The sequence below is a fragment of the Lissotriton vulgaris genome, chromosome 4_1, assembly GCF_964263255.1.
Source record: "Lissotriton vulgaris chromosome 4_1, aLisVul1.2, whole genome shotgun sequence".
Taxonomy (NCBI): domain Eukaryota; kingdom Metazoa; phylum Chordata; class Amphibia; order Caudata; family Salamandridae; genus Lissotriton; species Lissotriton vulgaris.
In genome coordinates, this window is record NC_141691.1 from 500,451,628 (window position 1) to 500,469,305 (window position 17,678).

Sequence of the window (17,678 nt, forward strand, 5' to 3'; positions counted from 1 at the left end):
TAAAATAATGGGCGCCTCAATTATTTATTTTAAAAAATTAGTATGGGTCTGTCCCATGCTTCTTTTAGGTCCCTGGCACCCTTGCAATACAAGTGAGGTGGTGGTAGTAGTCAGCAAGTTATATATAGCTATATATATTTATATTCTAGAATAGTTGGTATTAGCCAGGGACGCCCATGTGTGTTCATTTCTGAAGTGTTTTCTTATGTTGTATGTCTATAATAAATACAAACTTTTTACATCCACTGACAGGAATGATAGCAGGCATTGAACTCTGCTGGGGGTAGGCAATTTGGGCCCATAAGTTGGCAGGGTATGCTCAGACGTGAGTCTCTTGCTCACTTTGCCACTGAATTCAAGCAAGCCTGGCTGAAGACGGCTGTAATGCCAGAAACCGGTCCTAGGAAGCTTGTTTCCGGGCCAGGGAAGGCATGGCTTGGCAGTTTGGGCTGGACTGTTCCAATGAGGCACAGGGTCAGACTGATTTGCATATGGCCATGTCTGAACTGGGGTGGCAGAGTGGGCTGAAGAACGGTGATGGATGAAACCCAGATCTGTTGACTGGGTGTGAGTGTTTGATTGGTTCAGATGCTCCGTCCATCACCACCCCCTTTTGTACCGCTTTGTTCGCCATAAGTTGGCAGGGTATGCTCAGACGTGAGTCCCTTGCTCACTTTACCAATGGATTCAAGCAAGCCTGGCTGAAGACGGCTGTAATGCCAGAAATCGGTCCTAGAAAGCTTGTTTCCGGTCCAGGGAAGGCATGGCTTGGCAGTTCAGGCTGGACTGTTCCCATGAGGCACAGGGTCAGACTGATTTGCATTTGGCCATGTCTGAACTGGGGTGGCAGAGTGGGCTAAAGAACGGTGATGGATTAAACCCAGATCTGTTGACTGGGTGTGAGTGTTTGATTGGTTCAGATGCTCCTTCCATCACGCTCCCTTTTGTACCGCTTTGTTCGCCATAAGTTGGCAGGGTATGCTCAGACATGAGTCCCTTGCTCACTTTGCCACTGGAATCAAGCAAGCCTGGCTAAAGACGGCTGTAAGGCCAGAAACCGGTCCTAGGAAGCTTGTTACCGGTCCAGGGAAGGCATGGCTTGGCAGTTCGGGCTGGACTGTTCCCATGAGGCACAGGGTCGGACTGATTTGCATATGGCCATGTCTGAACTGGGGTGGCAGAGTGGGCTAAAGAACGGTGATGGATTAAACCCAGATCTGTTGACTGGGTGTGAGTGTTTGATTAGTTCAGATGCTCCGTCCATCACCACCCTCTTTTGTACCGCTTTGTTTGCCATAAGTTGGCAGGGTATGCTCATATGTGAGTCCCTTGCTCACTTTGCCACTGGATTTAAGCAAGCCTGGCTGAAGACGGCTGTAATGCCAGAACCCGGTCCTAGGAAGCTTGTTTCCAGTCCAGAGAAGGCATGGCTTGGCAGTTCGGGCTGAACTGTTCTCACGAGGCACAGGGGCAGACTGATTTGCATATGGCCATGTCTGAACTTGGGTGGCAGAGTGGGCTAAAGAACGGTGATGGATTAAACCCAGATCTGTTGACTGGGTGTGAGTGTTTGATTGGTTCAGATGCCCCGTCCATCACCACCCCCTTTTGTGCCGCTTTGCTCGACATAAGTTGGCAGGGTATGCTCAGACGTGAGTCCCTTCTTCACTTTGCCATGGATTCAAGCAAGCCTGGCTGAAGACGGCTGTAATGCCATAAACCGGTCCTAGGAAGCTTGTTTCCGGTCCAGGGAAGACATGGCTTGGCAGTTCGGGCTGGACTGTTCCCATGAGGCACAGGGTCAAACTGATTTGCATATGGCCATGTCTGAACTGGGGTGGCAGACGGGGCTAAAGATGGTGATGGATTAAACCCAGATCTGTTGACTGGGTGTGAGTGTTTGATTGGTTCAGATGCTCTGTCCATCACCACCCCCTTTTGTACCGCTTACTTCGCCATAAGTTGGCAGGGTATGCTCAGACGTGAGTCCGTTGCTCACTTTGCCACTGGATTCAAGCAAGCCTGGCTGAAGACGGCTGCAATGCCAGAAACCGGTCCTAGGAAGCTTGTTTCCTGTACAGGGAAGGCATGGCTTTGCAGTTCGGGCTGGACTGTTCCTATGAGGCACAGGGTCAGACTGATTTGCATATGGCCATGACTGAACTGGGGTGGCAGAGTGGGCTAAGGACCGGTGATGGATTAAACCCAGATCTGTTGACTGGGTGTGAGTGTTTGATTGGTTTAGATGCTCTGTCCATCACCACCCCCTTTTGCACCGCTAAGTTCATCATAAGTTAGCAGGGTATGCTCAGACGTGAGTCCCTTGCTCACTTTGCCACTGGATTCAAGCAACCTGGCTGAAGACCGCTGCAATGCCAGAAACGGGTCCTAGGAAGCTTGTTACCGGTCCAGGGAAGGCATGGCTTGGCAGTTCGGGCTGGACTGTTCCCATGAGGCACAGGGTCAGACTGATTTGCAAATGGCCATGTCTGAACTGGGGTGGCAGAGTGGGCTAATGAACAGTGATGGATTAAACCCAGATCTGTTGACTGGGTGTGAGTGTTTGATTGGTTCAGATGCTCTGTCCATCACCACCCCCTTTTTTAACGCTTATTTTTCCATAAGTTGGCAGGGTATGCTCAGACGTGAGTCCCTTGCTCACTTTGCCACTGGATTCAAGCAAGCCTGGCTGAAGACGGCTGTAATGCCAGAAACCGGTCCTATGAATCTTTTTACCGGTCCAGGGAAGGCATGGCTTGGCAGTTCGGGCTGGACTGTTCACATGAGGCACAGGTTCAGACTGATTTGCATATGGCCATGTCTGAACTGGGGTGGCGGAGTGGGCTAAAGAACGGTGATGGATTAAACCCAGATCTGTTGACTGGGTGTGAGTGTTTGATTGGTTCAGATGCTACGTCCATCATCACCCCTTTTGTACCGCTTTGTTCGCCATACGTTGGCAGGGTATGCTCAGACGTGAGTCTCTTGCTCACTTTGCCACTGCATTCAAGCAAGCCTGGCTGAATGCGGCTGTAATGCCAGAAACCGGTCCTAGGAAGCTTGTTTCTGGTCCAGGGAAGGCATGGCTTGGCAGTTCGGGCTGGACTGTTCCCATGAGGCACAGGGTCAGACTGATTTGCATTTAGCCATGTCTGAACTGGGGTGGCAGAGTGAGCTAAAGAACGGTGATGGATTAAACCCAGATATGTTGACTGGGTGTGAGTGTTTGATTAGTTCAAATGCTCTGTCCATCACCACCCCCTTTTGTACCGCTTTGTTCGCCATAAGTTGGCATGGTATGCTCAGACATGAGTCCCTTGCTCACTTTGCCACTGGATTAAAGCAAGCCTGGCTGAAGACGGTTGTAATGCCAGAAACCGGTCCTAGGAAGCTTGTTACCAGTCCAGGGAAGGCATGGCATGGCAGTTCGGGCTGGACTGTTCCCATGAGGCACAGGGTCAGACTGATTTGCATATGGCCATGTCTGAACTCGGGTGGCAGAGTGGGCTAAAGAACGGTGATGGATTAAACCCAGATCTGTTGACTGGGTGTGAGTCTTTTATTGGTTCAGATGCTCCGTCCATCACCACCCCCTTTTGTTCCGCTGTGTCCCGGGGTTTAGCAGCCTGGGACTCAGCAGGAGCTGGCCGTGTGGGGATGGCGGTCCCCTGGGCATATATGGCTCCAGGAGAGGGGGGGCGCACTGCCCCCTCCTTCTCTTTGCACGGGTAGCCCCAGTAAGGTGGTTGCCCCCAGTAAGGGGGCCGTCTTGCCCCCTCCATCTTAAAAAAGGAAACGGAAGCCCCAGGGACGTGGTGGTCCCTGGTGCACGGATGGCTGTGCAATTCCTGCCAATTGTTTTAATTGCCCAGGAGGTAGTGTCCTGGGGCTTCTAGATGCCCAAGAAGGGGGTCTGCGTGGCTACCCTCCATTATTTAAAACAAAACCTTGGGGATGTATATATATATATATATATGAATTGTTTATTTTTAAACCCTCTGCAGCAGAACATCCTGGCAACAAGGAATTGGGAACAAGGATAAAGATACGTAGTTCTCAGCAATTTTGAGGGGTTTATATTAATGTCACAAAACCCTGTTAGTTAAAGCAGTTTCCGGAGAGATTCATGTTTTGTCTAGTCACAGTTTAGACTCCTAAAGTATCACAGAGATTTAATGTGCCTGTTGAAAAGCACATTGTGTAACATGCAGAACAAAGATTAGAATTGTATGTTGATTGGTAAGTGGGTTACTGCTTCTGTTACTTGCAGTTCATAATTTGCAATCTTTCTAATATAGCACATTGAGTTATCAACCTGAATCAGGGACCTGTGCACAAACTACAAGATGTGAGTTTAGAACCTTATTATTTTTTTCTCAATCTGTCATTATTCTAATTTTGCTAGAATAATTCCATTGGTTATAATAAAGTCTTGTTAGCACTGACAACACCAACCACAATTTCACATTTTAAATCCAGACTTTGTGCTTCTCTTGACCATGTACTCTTAACATATAATGCCTACCAGTACAGGCATTAACGGCCACATGCATCAAGGTTTTTAGGAATCGCAAATGTTGCGATTCGGTAAAATCGGCTGTTTGCGATTCCTAAATACCTTTTTAGCATGCATCAATCATTTTTGGAAAAATCGCTATTTTTAGCGATTTCCAAAAATGTGATTGCTTCTAAGGAATCGCAAATTTGCGATTCCTTAAAAGCAATGAATGATTGTTTTGAAAATTGCGAATTCGCAATTAGGGGGGGGCAAATTACCACGAGGGTGAACCTCGTGGTAATTTGCGAAAAAGGTTTAAAATGCTCAAATTAGCATTTTAAACACTGTCATGTTACAGACACACATGTCCTTAGGACATGTGTGTGTGAAACATCCATTTAAAAATACATTTCAGGGGTGCAGGGGGGGTCCTTTGGAACCCCCCCTGCACCCATGGAATGCATTAACATTTTGCGAATTCCAATTTGCGAATTCGCATTTCCCATTGATTCCTATGGGCCTTTTGGCCCATTGGAATCAATGGGAATTGCGAAATCGCAAATTGGAATTCGCTTAATATTTGCGATTCGGTAAAAAATGCGATTGTTACCGAATCGCAAATTTTATGCACTTTCAATCATGCATCCCGTTTTGCGATTCCTTATTTGCGATTCCCTAACAATCGCAATTTAGGAATCGTAAAACGGGACTTTGATGCATGTGGCGGTAAGAGACTCCTTCACCTTATTGTTGAATGTAACATTTCCTGTACATTGATTTATACACCTATATGATTTATTGTCTCTATACAGTGAGTGTGTGACTTAAAGCACTCTGACGTGTGCAAAGGAAAATGAGGCCTACAACTTGCACAACTAGGCCAACACATGGAAAATTACACTGGGCCATGCAGAAAACACATGACATAGCGTCCCTTTCTAAGGTTTTTAAGTTATATTTCATATCTTTATGTGTTGGGAGCTGCTGAAGGGTTTCCGGAACATGATGAGATTGTGAAGCTTATGTAGCATCACTAGGGCCAGAGAAGGCAGGGGGGTACTGAACACCAATAATGGCTGCCTTGTCCTACTTACCCAGGGGCAAGGGGCATTTTCTACGCTTAATTTGTGCTGGTAGTGGAGGTGGTGGTTGCTGACATTATTTTTTGTGAACTGAAATATATTTCTTATTACCACAAATTTTGAGAGAGCTATAGGCAGATAAGAGAGAAAGAAAGAGGAATAGAAATATTATAACACAGGTGACACGGGGTGAAAGTAGAGATGAAAAAGAAGCTGCAAGAATGAGCTAGACAAACAAGAGGTATGCTCAGACGTAAGTCCCTTGCTCACTTTGCCAATCGATTCAAGCAAGCCTGGCTGAAGACGGCTGTAATGCCAGAAACCGGTCCTAGAAAGCTTGTTTCCGGTCCAGGGAAGGCATGGCTTGGCAGTTCGGGCTGGACTGTTCCCATGAGGCACAGGGTCAGACTGATTTGCATATGGCCATGTCTGAACTGGGGTGGCAGAGTGGGCTGAAGAACGGTGATGGATTAAACCCATATCTGTTGACTGGGTGTGAGTGTTTGATTGGTTCTTATGCTCCGACCATCACCACCCCCTTTTGTACCGCTTTGTTCGCCATAAGTTGTCAGGGTATGCTCAGACATGAGTCTCTTGCTCACTTTGCCACTGAATTCAAGCAAGCCTGGCTGAAGACGGCTGTAATGCCAGAAACCGGTCCTAGGAAGCTTGTTTCCGGGCCAGGGAAGGCATGGCTTGGCAGTTTGGGCTGGACTGTTCCCATGAGGCACAGGGTCAGACTGATTTGCATATGGCCATGTCTGAACTGGGGTGGCAGAGTGGGCTGAAGAATGGTGATGGATTAAACCCAGATCTGTTGACTGGGTGTGAGTGTTTGATTGGTTCAGATGCTCCGTCCATCACCACCCCCTTTTGTACCGCTTTGTTCGCCATAAGTTGGCAGGGTAAGCTCAGACGTGAGTCCCTTGCTCACTTTACCAATGGATTCAAGCAAGCCTGGCTGAAGACGGCTGTAATGCCAGAAATCGGTCCTAGAAAGCTTGTTTCCGGTCCAGGGAAGGCATGGCTTGGCAGTTCAGGCTGGACTGTTCCCATGAGGCACAGGGTCAGACTGATTTGCATTTGGCCATGTCTGAACTGGGGTGGCAGAGTGGGCTAAAGAACGGTGATAGATTAAACCCAGATCTGTTGACTGGGTGTGAGTGTTTGATTGGTTCAGATGCTCCTTCCATCACGCTCCCTTTTGTACCGCTTTGTTCGCCATAAGTTGGCAGGGTATGCTCAGACATGAGTACCTTGCTCACTTAGCCACTGGATTCAAGCAAGCCTGGCTGAAGACGGCTGTAAAGCCAGAAACCGGTCCTAGGAAGCTTGTTACCGGTCCAGGGAAGGCATGGCTTGGCAGTTCGGGCTGGACTGTTCCCATGAGGCACAGGGTCAGACTGATTTGCATATGGCCATGTCTGAACTGGGGTGGCAGAGTGGGCTAAAGAACGGTGATGGATTAAACCCAGATCTGTTGACTGGGTGTGAGTGTTTGATTAGTTCAGATGCTCCGTCCATCACCACCCTCTTTTGTACCGCTTTGTTTGCCATAAGTTGGCAGGGTATGCTCAGATGTGAGTCCCTTGCTCACTTTGCCACTGGATTTAAGCAAGCCTGGCTGAAGACGGCTGTAATGCCAGAACCCGGTCCTAGGAAACTTGTTTCTAGTCCAGAGAAGGCATGGCTTGGCAGTTCGGGCTGAACTATTCTCACGAGGCACAGGGGCAGACTGATTTGCATATGGCCATGTCTGAACTTGGGTGGCAGAGTGGGCTAAAGAACGGTGATGGATTAAACCCAGATCTGTTGACTGGGTGTGAGTGTTTGATTGGTTCAGATGCCCCGTCCATCACCACCCCCTTTTGTGCCGCTTTGCTCGACATAAGTTGGCAGGGTATGCTCAGACGTGAGTCCGTTGCTCACTTTGCCATGGATTCAAGCAAGCCTGGCTGAAGACGGCTGTAATGCCATAAACCGGTCCTAGGAAGCTTGTTTCCGGTCCAGGAAAGACATGGCTTGGCAGTTCGGGCTGGACTGTTCCCATGAGGCACAGGGTCAGACTGATTTGCATATGGCCATGTCTGAACTGGGGTGGCAGACGGGGCTAAAGATGGTGATGGATTAAACCCAGATCTGTTGACTGGGTGTGAGTGTTTGATTGGTTCAGATGCTCTGTCCATCACCACCCCCTTTTGTACCGCTCAGTTCGCCATAAGATGGCAGGGTATGCTCAGACGTGAGTCTGTTGCTCACTTTGCCACTGGATTCAAGCAAGCCTGGCTGAAGACGGCTGCAATGCCAGAAACCGGTCCTAGGAAGCTTGTTTCCTGTACAGGGAAGGCATGGCTTTGCAGTTCGGGCTGGACTGTTCCTATGAGGCACAGGGTCAGACTGATTTGCATATGGCCATGACTGAACTGGGGTGGCAGAGTGGGCTAAGGACCGGTGATGGATTAAACCCAGATCTGTTTACTGGGTGTGAGTGTTTGATTGGTTTAGATGCTCTGTCCATCACCACCCCCTTTTGCACCGCTAAGTTCATCATAAGTTAGCAGGGTATGCTCAGACGTGAGTCCCTTGCTCACTTTGCCACTGGATTCAAGCAACCTGGCTGAAGACGGCTGCAATACCAGAAACGGGTCCTAGGAAGCTTGTTACCGGTCCAGGGAAGGCATGGCTTGGCAGTTCGGGCTGGACTGTTCCCATGAGGCACAGGGTCAGACTGATTTGCAAATGGCCATGTCTGAACTGGGGTGGCAGAGTGGGCTAATGAACGGTGATGGATTAAACCCAGATATGTTGACTGGGTGTGAGTGTTTGATTGGTTCAGATGCTCTGTCCATCACCACCCCCTTTTGTAACGCTTATTTTTCCATAAGTTGGCAGGGTATGCTCAGACGTGAGTCCCTTGCTCACTTTGCCACTGGATTCAAGCAAGCCTGGCTGAAGACGGCTGTAATGCCAGAAACCGGTCCTATGAATCTTTTTACCGGTCCAGGGAAGGCATGGCTTGGCAGTTCGGGCTGGACTGTTCACATGAGGCACAGGTTCAGACTGATTTGCATATGGCCATGTCTGAACTGGGGTGGCGGAGTGGGCTAAAGAACGGTGATGGATTAAACCCAGATCTGTTGACTGGGTGTGAGTGTTTGATTGGTTCAGATGCCCCGTCCATCACCACCCCCTTTTGTGCCGCTTTGCTCGACATAAGTTGGCAGGGTATGCTCAGACGTGAGTCCGATGCTCACTTTGCCATGGATTCAAGCAAGCCTGGCTGAAGACGGCTGTAATGCCATAAACCGGTCCTAGGAAGCTTGTTTCCGGTCCAGGGAAGACATGGCTTGGCAGTTCGGGCTGGACTGTTCCCATGAGGCACAGGGTCAGACTGATTTGCATATGGCCATGTCTGAACTGGGGTGGCAGACGGGGCTAAAGATGGTGATGGATTAAACCCAGATCTGTTGACTGGGTGTGAGTGTTTGATTGGTTCAGATGCTCTGTCCATCACCACCCCCTTTTGTACCGCTCAGTTCGCCATAAGATGGCAGGGTATGCTCAGACGTGAGTCTGTTGCTCACTTTGCCACTGGATTCAAGCAAGCCTGGCTGAAGACGGCTGCAATGCCAGAAACCGGTCCTAGGAAGCTTGTTTCCTGTACAGGGAAGGCATGGCTTTGCAGTTCGGGCTGGACTGTTCCTATGAGGCACAGGGTCAGACTGATTTGCATATGGCCATGACTGAACTGGGGTGGCAGAGTGGGCTAAGGACCGGTGATGGATTAAACCCAGATCTGTTTACTGGGTGTGAGTGTTTGATTGGTTTAGATGCTCTGTCCATCACCACCCCCTTTTGCACCGCTAAGTTCATCATAAGTTAGCAGGGTATGCTCAGACGTGAGTCCCTTGCTCACTTTGCCACTGGATTCAAGCAACCTGGCTGAAGACGGCTGCAATACCAGAAACGGGTCCTAGGAAGCTTGTTACCGGTCCAGGGAAGGCATGGCTTGGCAGTTCGGGCTGGACTGTTCCCATGAGGCACAGGGTCAGACTGATTTGCAAATGGCCATGTCTGAACTGGGGTGGCAGAGTGGGCTAATGAACGGTGATGGATTAAACCCAGATATGTTGACTGGGTGTGAGTGTTTGATTGGTTCAGATGCTCTGTCCATCACCACCCCCTTTTGTAACGCTTATTTTTCCATAAGTTGGCAGGGTATGCTCAGACGTGAGTCCCTTGCTCACTTTGCCACTGGATTCAAGCAAGCCTGGCTGAAGACGGCTGTAATGCCAGAAACCGGTCCTATGAATCTTTTTACCGGTCCAGGGAAGGCATGGCTTGGCAGTTCGGGCTGGACTGTTCACATGAGGCACAGGTTCAGACTGATTTGCATATGGCCATGTCTGAACTGGGGTGGCGGAGTGGGCTAAAGAACGGTGATGGATTAAACCCAGATCTGTTGACTGGGTGTGAGTGTTTGATTGGTTCAGATGCTACGTCCATCATCACCCCTTTTGTACCGCTTTGTTCGCCATACGTTGGCAGGGTATGCTTCGATGTGAGTCTCTTGCTCACTTTGCCACTGGATTCAAGCAAGCCTGGCTGAATGCGGCTGTAATGCCAGAAACCGGTCCTAGGAAGCTTGTTTCTGGTCCAGGGAAGGCATGGCTTGGCAGTTCGGGCTGGACTGTTCCCATGAGGCACAGGGTCAGACTGATTTGCATTTGGCCATGTCTGAACTGGGGTGGCAGAGTGAGCTAAAGAACGGTGATGGATTAAACCCAGATATGTTGACTGGGTGTGAGTGTTTGATTGGTTCAGATGCTCTGTCCATCACCACCCCCTTTTGTACCGCTTTGTTCGCCATAAGTTGGCATGGTATGCTCAGACATGAGTCCCTTGCTCACTTTGCCACTGGATTAAAGCAAGCCTGGCTGAAGACGGCTGTAATGCCAGAAACCGGTCCTAGGAAGCTTGTTACCGGTCATGGGAAGGCATGGCATGGCAGTTCGGGCTGGACTGTTCCCATGAGGCACAGGGTCAGACTGATTTGCATATGGCCATGTCTGAACTCGGGTGGCAGAGTGGGCTAAAGAACGGTGATGGATTAAACCCAGATCTGTTGACTGGGTGTGAGTGTTTCATTGGTTCAGATGCTCCGTCCATCGCCACCCCCTTTTGTTTCGCTGCGTCCCGGGGTTTAGCAGCCTGGGACTCAGCAGGAGCTGGCCGTGTGGGGATGGCGGTCCCCTGGGCATATATGGCTCCAGGAGAGGGGGGGCGCACTGCCCCCTCCTTCTCTTTGCACGGGTAGCCCCAGTAAGGTGGTTGCCCCCAGTAAGGGGGCCATCTTGCCCCCTCCATCTTAAAAAAGGAAACGGAAGCCCCAGGGACGTGGTGGTCCCTGGTGCACGGATGGCTGTGCAATTCCTGCCAATTGTTTTAATTGCCCAGGAGGTAGTGTCCTGGGGCTTCTAGATGCCCAAGAAGGGGGTCTGCGCGGCTACCCTCCATTATTTAAAACAAAACCTTGGGGATGTATATATATATATATATGAATTGTTTATTTTTAAACCCTCTGCAGCAGAACATCCTGGCAACAAGGAATTGGGAACAAGGATAAATATACGTAGTTCTCAGCAATTTTGAGGGGTTTATATTAATGTCACAAAACTCTGTTAGTTAAAGCAGTTTCCGGAGAGATTCATGTTTTGTCTAGTCACAGTTTAGACTCCTAAAGTATCACAGAGATTTAATGTGCCTGCTGGAAAGCACATTGTGTAACATGCAGAACAAAGATTAGAATTGTATGTTGATTGGTAAGTGGGTTACTGCTTCTGTTACTTGCAGTTCATAATTTGCAATCTTTCTAATATAGCACATTGAGTTATCAACCTGCATCAGGGACCTGTGCGCAAACTACAAGATGTGAGTTTAGAACCTTATTATTTTTTTCTCAATCTGTCATTATTCTAATTTTGCTAGAATAATTCCATTGGTTATAATAAAGTCTTGTTAGCACTGACAACACCAACCACAATTTCACATTTTAAATCCAGACTTTGTGCTTCTCTTGACCATGTACTCTTAACATATAATGCCTACCAGTACAGGCATTAACGGCCACATGCATCAAGGTTTTTAGGAATCGCAAACGGTGCGATTCGGTAAAATCGGCCGTTTGCGATTCCTCAATACCTTTTTAGCATGCATCAATCATTTTTAGAAAAATCGCTATTTTTAGCGATTTCCAAAAATGCGATTGCTTCTAAGGAATCGCAAATTTGCGATTCCTTAAAAGCAATGAATGATTGTTTTGAAAATTGCGAATTCGCAATTAGGGGGGGCAAATTACCACGAGGGTGAACCTCGTGGTAATTTGCGAAAAAGGTTTAAAATGCTCAAATTAGCATTTTAAACACTGTCATGTTACAGACACACATGTCCTTAGGACATGTGTGTGTGAAACATCCATTTAAAAATACATTTCAGGGGTGCAGGGGGGGTCCTTTGGAACCCCCCCTGCACCCATGGAATGCATTAACATTTTGCGAATTCCAATTTGCGAATTCGCAATTCCCTATGATTCCTAAGGGCCTTTTGGCCCATAGGAATCAATGGGAATTGCGAAATCGCAAATTGGAATTCGCTTCATATTTGCGATTCGGTAAAAAATGCGATTGTTACCGAATCGCAAATTTTATGCACTTTCAATCATGCATCCCGTTTTGCGATTCCTTATTTGCGATTCCCTAAAAATCGCAATTTAGGAATCGTAAAACGGGACTTTGATGCATGTGGCGGTAAGAGACTCCTTCACCTTATTGTTGAATGTAACATTTCCTGTACATTGATTTATACACCTGTATGATTTATTGTCTCTATACAGTGAGTGTGTGACTTAAAGCACTCTGACGTGTGCAAAGGAAAATGAGGCCTACAACTTGCACAACTAGGCCAACACATGGAAAATTACACTGGGCCATGCAGAAAACACATGACATAGCGTCCCTTTCTAAGGTTTTAAAGTTATATTTCATATCTTTATGTGTTGGGAGCTGCTGAAGGGTTTCCGGAACATGATGAGATTGTGAAGCTTATGTAGCATCACTAGGGCCAGAGAAGGCAGGGGGGTACTGAACACCAATAATGGCTGCGTTGTCCTACTTACCCAGGGGCAAGGGGCATTTTCTACGCTTAATTTGTGCTGGTAGTGGAGGTGGTGGTTGCTGACATTATTTTTTGTGAACTGAAATATATTTCTCATTACCACAAATTTTGAGAGAGATATAGACAGATAAGAGAGAAAGAAAGAGGAATAGAAATATTATAACACAGGTGACACGGGGTGAAAGTTGAGATGAAAAAGAAGCTGCAAGAATGAGCTAGACAAACAAGAGGTGCAGAGTGGTAGAAGAAAGATACACAACGTGGAATCAATGTCAGGCAGCTTTGGTATTCTGACATTTGACATCTCCGGTGAAGTGTCCCCAATAAAATAATGGGCGCCTCAATTATTTATTTTAAAAAATTAGTATGGGTCTGTCCCATGCTTCTTTTAGGTCCCTGGCACCCTTGCAATACAAGTGAGGTGGTGGTAGTAGTCAGCAAGTTATATATAGCTATATATATTTATATTCTAGAATAGTTGGTATTAGCCAGGGACGCCCATGTGTGTTCATTTCTGAAGTGTTTTCTTATGTTGTATGTCTATAATAAATACAAACTTTTTACATCCACTGACAGGAATGATAGCAGGCATTGAACTCTGCTGGGGGTAGGCAATTTGGGCCCAATGGGGTACTCGAGTCTATTACTGAGGAGAGTTTTGCTCTAAAATTAAATTGTCTATTTCTCTGTCAAGCATGCATATCAGATATTTTGGATGGATATTCTTGGTATCTTGATGCATTTATTGTAGTAGTCACATTTACACTCACAGGCGTGGACGTCATTAGTCTGCAGGAAATGAGTGGTGGTGGGTGGAATTCCAAAGAACATACTAGCGAAGCTCTTGGGCAAAGAAACATGCACAGCTACTAATCACAGGTGGGCAAAAGCGTACTCCTTAGCTACCTTGGATCACAAGTGAGAAGAGTGACTGAACACCAAGCCCAGCTGGTGCAGTGGTTGAGGTCTCCTCAAATAGATTGGAAAATCCTTGCATCACAGTCACTAAATAAACGCTGTCTAGTCAAACACATATGTTTAGAAAAGGCGGCGGTGGCTCATTCACCACCCTACGTAATAGCACACAGTAAGAGATTTGAACTGGGGTTTACTTAGATGTATCTGCCTTGGATCTGCCTGCAAATAGGTTGCCGCACATGTGAAAGAAATCAAAAAGCCTGGAATAAAAAAATTGCAAAACTAAGGTGCTGCATTTTAATATACTCACGCATTTTGTTATTTCCCACTTCCAGCAAATTCATTTATTGGCGTTTCTGCCAAAACGTTTTAGAATATTAGCTTCATGCACAAGTGAATAAGAGGCAAAACTTTGATACAAACTATGGCTGAAAAGTACACTATATTTAAGAAGGAAATGTTTCCGCAAAATGAAACCATGTGGCGTCTCTGTGAACCCGGTGAAAATCACGTATCCTTTTCGGTGAGAAACCAAAGGTTCTCGTTTAATACTTGTCTGTGACTTTTGGCAACTAGGTGGTTGTGTTTGTGTATCGTCTTGACTGGGGCCGAAAGGCCAGAACAATGTTCTTTCCTAGCCCTTCAGAATGGAAGCAGAGTAAACTGCTTGTCTGCACATGTATCTGCCCAACGAATGTACACACGGCGCTTAAAAAAGGTCCCTGTTTCGTAGAGCAAGTTTACATCAACTTTTTCGGCAACAGCGTGATAGAAAAATCATTGCAAAATTGCAACGGTCTGCCCACAGGTACGTTTCATCATCGGACCTGTTAAGACTGAAACGCATGTCTCTGACCAGCAGAGTGTTGTGTAACTAGTATTTGTATTCAGAATGGCTTAGGTGAGGTCATGGCATTCTGAATGACGTGGGGCGGGGGCGGGGTTGTGGGGTTGTGGGCAGGGCTTTAAGTGGGATGAAAAAACTGGGGGGTCTCTCAAAGGGGCGTGGCCAGTGTAATTAGGGGCGTGGCTTTACAAACCTTACTCTAAAAATCTGTGTTTAGCATAGTGTGCAGCCCGACTTGCATTTTGCTGTTTCTGTCATTGCATCCAGATATGTGATACAACAAGTAACATCATACCTACAAGTAGGGACTATTGGCATTGTCAATGGTTATTACTTGCATAAGATAAATAAGCTGCAACTAATGCTTGCCTCGTTACATATAATATTGAAAAAGCTTCCAATTAAAGTCCTGGTAACCCTACCACAATGTTGCTGCTCTTGCGTTTCAGAAAGAGAAGGGAAATCCAGATAGAAAATCACTCTTTAAAGGATTTCCCTTCCCCCACAACCCTCAGCTGCCATGATGTCATGCCGTAAATTCTTCTAGTGAGAAGTGAGCTGTGTGAGCAGTGCACATTGATGTGCACACTATCTCGAAGTAGGTCTCTATCGGCTCTGTTTTGTGCCCAGCCGCTTTTTTCCGGACTGCATTGACTCGAGGGAAAAAACAGACCACCTGTGCCAGGGCTCAAAACAGAGCCCGATAGAGACCCGTCTCGAGCCCCCCTTCAAAAAAACTGCCGGTGCTCAGACCCCTTGAGACCCGGCCCACTTAAAGCCCTGGTTGTGGGGAGGTTGGAATGTACAGGTCGCCAAACTCACTGATTGCGTGGTAATAAGGAACCCACAAACAAAACGTTCCAGAGGGTTTGGATTTGTGACTTACGGGCATATGTATGAACTGAAATTTCAGTCGCAACGCTGCGAATCCCAAAAAAGCAGTGTTTGCGATTAAAAATTCGGAAAATGGGATGTATGAGGAAAATCGCATCGCAAAATTAAGGATTTGCAAAATTTGCTATTCCGTAACTTTGCGTAAGCATTTAAGGAATCGCAAAATGCGATTCCTTTAGTGCTATGCAAGAAGCACTCAAGTTTTGTGATTTCTCCTTAAGAAATCGCAAATTACCACCAACTTCAAGTTGGTTGTAAGTTGTGATTTCTTTCGCAAAAGCACTTTTTGGCATTTGTGAAGGTGCCATGTGGCGCACATACATGCCAGGGCATGTATGTACGCCATATGCGCACACATGTTCATTTCAGGGGTGCATCAGGGTGTCCTTATGACACCCTTGCACCCTTGAAATTATTCTCAATTTGCGATTCTCAAATTGCGAATCGCAAATTGAGAATGACTTCCCATTCATTCCTATGGGCCTCCTGGCCCATAGAAATGAATGGGAAAGTATTCCTTAATTGCGATTTCGCAATTTGCTAATCGCAATTAATGAATACTAAGAAATCGCAAAAAAAATGTGATTTTTTACATACATCCCTTTTTGCAATTCTAAAATAGCTCGGCTACACAAGGTTGATGGACATATCGTAGAACCAAAGAGAGCAGTGTCACGCGAAGACTCTCCAAGGCCTGGTGCACACTTGACAGTCAAAAAAATCTTTGTTGGCGGGATTAAAGAAGATACAGAAGAATACCATTTAAGAGACTACTTCGAAGAGTACGGAAAGATCGAAACAATTGAAGTAATGGAAGATCGCCAGAGCGGGAAGAAAAGAGGCTTTGCATTTGTAACATTCAATGACCATGACACAGTTGACAAAATTGTTGTTCAGAAATACCATACAAACAATGGTCATAACTGTGAAGTTAAGAAGGCACTTTCCAAACAAGAAATGCAGACGTCTGGCTCGCAAAGAGGTCGTGGTGGTGGCCGAGAAATCAGCTTCGGCAATGCTGGTGGCGGCGGCAACTTCGGAAGTCGTGGAGGAGGAAACTTCAGCAGTGGGGGCCCAGGAGGCTTCGGTAGTGAAGGTGTAAGTCGTGGGTACGGTGGCGGACATGGATGGATACAACGGCTATGGCGGGGACAGTGGAAACTATGGAGGCGGCTCTGGCTATGGTGGTGGAAGAAGTGGCGGTTATGGTGGTAGTCCTGGTGGTTATGGGAGTCAAGCTGGTGGAGGATATGGTGGTGGTAGCAGAGGCTACGATGACTGCAATGAAGGAGGAAACTTAGGTGGCGGTGGAGGCGGTGGCTATGGTGGCAGTGGTGGCTACAACGATTTCGGAAATTATGGTGGCCAATAGCAATCCAACTATGGGCCGATGAAGGGTGGAAGCGGATTTGGAGGTGGATGAAGTTCTGTCAACAGTCCCTATGGTGATGGTGGTGGAGGTGGTGGCTACGGAGCTGGTGGTGGAACTGGCGGTGGAAGCACGGGTATGGTGGCAGAAGGTTTTAATAAGAATTTTCTATAAGACTACAGTTCTTAGCAGGAGAGCGAGGAGTTGTCAGGAAAGCTGCAGGTTACTATGAGACAGTCGTCCATGTGCATTAGGAGGAACTGTAATGTACCACAGGAGGAGCGATGATCCTAGGCAGAAAAGTTACTGCAGCATAAACAGGAGAACCTTCTTGTTCAGGACTCATCTCCGTAGTTCGCTAAAACAAAAGTGCAGCTGTTGAATACAATGTAGTGTTGATTTAGATGGACATTCCTGAGGTCCTATTTTTTTATCTCTTGTAGTTTGTCTCGTTTATTTTTTCATTACATCAGGTATATTGCCCTGTAAATTGTGCTAGTGATGTCAGGAATAAAGAAATTGAAGACTTATTAACTTTAAAAAAATAAATAAAAGGAATGTACAGGCAGCAGGCTGGAAGAGGAGCAGTTGATGAGAGGCGGTGTTTCTCTGCTCTCTATCAGTGGGCTTTTGAATGATACTTGAATAAATTAAACCCGTCTTCGCACTACGCCTTGACTTCGAGCATTTCTTGAACCACATTACTACAATGGTGACGAGTGATTGTTCAAATGGCTGCCCGCCGTGATGACTATTGGGAAACCTGTAGAATTACTTTGTGAAGAGTTATGTTATTTATTTACTTGGAACATAGCATAGCTGCTATACAGATTACTATGTGTGACATTTTCATAATTTCAGTGTAATTATGAGTGACATTTCAACAACTATGAGTGA

At 46.8% G+C, this 17,678-nt stretch overlaps 1 pseudogene; it reads left to right on the forward strand.

Moving 5' to 3' along the window:
• Nucleotides 1–16,955, forward strand: part of LOC147718899 (uncharacterized) — a 71,180-nt pseudogene extending 54,225 nt beyond the window's left edge.
• The last annotated feature ends 723 nt before the right edge of the window (nt 16,956–17,678 follow it).